This window comes from Pteropus medius, unplaced genomic scaffold, assembly GCF_902729225.1.
Source record: "Pteropus medius unplaced genomic scaffold, Ma_sr-lr_union100, whole genome shotgun sequence".
NCBI lineage: Eukaryota > Metazoa > Chordata > Mammalia > Chiroptera > Pteropodidae > Pteropus > Pteropus medius.
In genome coordinates, this window is record NW_024354875.1 from 24,087,819 (window position 1) to 24,090,915 (window position 3,097).

Sequence of the window (3,097 nt, forward strand, 5' to 3'; positions counted from 1 at the left end):
TAGATGAACCACATTTGTTAACAGTTCATTCTACTAGGTATCTTTTTCTGCTAGGAAATGTGTAACTGCTATTATTTCTTCTTTGGCTGTACTTTGTAGGAAAATGCTGACTTATCCAAGAGCCATAAATTTATGATCAGAAGACCTAGAGTCTATTATATGAGTCTTGATTCTATCCCACAATGTTTAATTGAATGCCATATTGTGGTTGTCGAGAACTGTAGAGACTGTGAGTTTTAGCCTATTGATTATATAATTAGTTAGCCCATCTCAGTCAAATGGATGTTGGCTGATAACATGAGACTCTTGGGGCAAAGACAAAGGACTTTATTACTCATGGCATGGCAAGCAGAATGAGTAGCATATTTTTGTCAGTTCTTCCTTGTCTTCAAGTCCTACAGAAGCAATTTAGATGGGCCAGATGAATGCCTGCACATGCAGTGGCTTGCAATTCAGGAAAGAAACCTTAAAATTAGGGAATTGAATCCTTTATACTGGACAGCAAGCATGCTTATCTTTTGCTCTGGAGGGACACACCATCTCTGTCTTCAAAGACTGTTTGCTATTCAAATATCCTTGAAAAGACATTCCCGAACAAAGGACAGTTCATGTCTCTGCTCCCAAGATATGCAGAAATGTGAGAAACACATGGAAAATTATCTCCCCTCAGTGCTAGAAACATCTGTAGCACTTATAAAAGCTAAGGCAATATGACCCCAACCCTCAGAGAATCCAATAAAAGAGATCAATTAGCTGGTGTGGGACTACAAGCAAAGAAATTCACTTTTCAGTGCTTCTCTTTCTGTGATTATAAAATAGGAATGATATCTTCCCACTCACTGCTTATTTTGAGAAATAAAGGAAAAAGAACAGTCTGACAAATGCTGAGTTTCATGATGGACACTCTAAAATAGAAGACATCGTATAAAAAACATACTGAGTTCTAATCACACTTTTATTCTCTGATGCCTTTGGAGGATGTGTGATAAACATACAGATATTTATTCTGATAAGGTGAAGATACTGATTTTTTTAAATGGTAAATGTGAGTTTAAGTCATTAGTTTCATCAAAACTATAAAGCTGACTAGATATGTTTAAATACTCTGTTCTTATTAAAATCACTGTTCAGATTTCTTAAGAAATCAAATAAGTTTGCTGTTTCTTTATAAGATCACTTAGCAGCTGGAAAAGAGTATTGATCTGTGATCCCAGAGTCCTCCTTACAGCATCTTCCCCACACCCCTCATCATCTCACACGACACAGGTGGCAGGACTGCCTCCGAGTCTCTCTCCCAGCTTAGGTGACACTGATCTCTCTCTCTGTTCCCCCAGTTTTAACTTCCTCTTTGCTGCCTAGTGAGTTTTGACATAAAGTTAAAACTAGACTTTATACTTAGAGATAGAAGACTCATTATACTATGCAGGCTGTCTTTAAAATTTACTTAAATTCAAATATAGAACCTCTGGCATTCTGTGTTAATTCTACAGCAATTGTGTTAAAAGATGTCCTAAATTTCCCTGAAGACAGTGTTTATCACCTATGCTCCATAATCCTTACAAGAGAATGCCTAGGCCCACACCTCAGATCTAATCAGAATATCTAAGGACAGAACCCAGAAATATGCATTTTACCAAGTACCACTGATGATTCTCATAGCTACTAAAGTTTGAGAACCACTCTTTTAACACAATCACCACTAGAACTCCAATAATTATGTTTATCTTCTAAATTTTAGAATATAAGACAGAGGCGTAGGCCATTCATTAAAAAGTAAGAGAAAAAATATTTTTTAGTTAAATAGAATGATTTCTAAAGACCAATTATATCTTAATAATATACATAAATAGCCTGATTTCCTTTATTAAAAAGCGGAGTCTAAAAAGATTAAAATCCAACAATAAGAAAATATTTAATTAAAGTATAGTACATCCCCACTCAATGGAATATTTTGCAGTTGTTATTAATTAACATTATGAAAACTATTGAGCAATATAAAAGTAGCTATAATAAAATAAAAACACAGAGGACAAAATTGCGTGTATATAGTGACTACAAATAAATATATGTGTATTTCAAAAAAACTAAGAGAGAAAAGGTCAAATTATGGGTAGTTTCCCTCCTTCCGGTTGTTTTGTGTTTTTTTTTTTTCCAAAAATATATTTAATGTTGTAGTTACACAAAATTTAGATTGTGATAGAGCTTAGGAATCCAAATGCAGCATCTGGAAATTCTACCCTGTAGATTACAAACTTATTTTTTAAGTACTATGAAATAAGGAAATAGATTAATAAGTTTCACATTAACATGTTAAGATCTTTCCATTTCCCATCATTTCCCACTAATATCCAAACAGTTATCATGAACATTTCTTAACTCACTTCTCAAACTAAAAATCAAATACTCTCCCTCTTCTCTCTCCTCTAATGGCCTCAAGTGTCTGCATCTGTTCACTGTCTCTCAAGGGGCAGCACAAAGACCTGCCCTCCAGAAAGCACCAACATTCTTCTCTCTAGAAATTTACAGATCATCTAGCCAAACTTAGAATTCACAATAAATTTATTTCTGCAGTGCAAAAGCCACTGATTGGCCTGTCAAAACTGGACATATTTGAGTTTTGGTTGCAGTTGTTCTTAGAGTTTCAACTTAGAATTTTTTTCCCTCTACTTACAAGTTGAAAATGATATTGAAGATCTCAAAATGAAATACTTGTATTAAACCATCTCCTTATTTTATAAGCAGTAAAATAACATTAATAAAATAAAATCTTGTATCAGAGATGCCATGAAAGGTTGTTCAGGAGGTGCACTACATAAGAGTTCAGGCAAGGGGTTGAGTGGAAGTCAATATCCAGCCAGAATTTTCCGCAACAGATCTGCTCTTTAGTTGATGTAACACCAGGAAGGGTGTATACATTTTTCCTGGAAGAAGAAACCTGTTATATGATTGTTTATTTTTATTTATTTATTTATTTTTTACATCTACAGCACATGGTCTTCCTAGGTCGTCTCCCATCCAAGTACTAACCAGGCCCGACCCTGCTTAGCTTCTGAGATCAGACGGAATCCAGCTTGTTCAGGGTGGCATGGCCCTAGTG

The 3,097-nt window shown here is 35.0% G+C and overlaps 1 pseudogene; it reads right to left on the minus strand.

The window, feature by feature from the left end:
* Nucleotides 1-2,978: 2,978 nt before the first annotated feature.
* LOC120597418 (uncharacterized) lies at nt 2,979-3,097 on the minus strand (annotated as a pseudogene).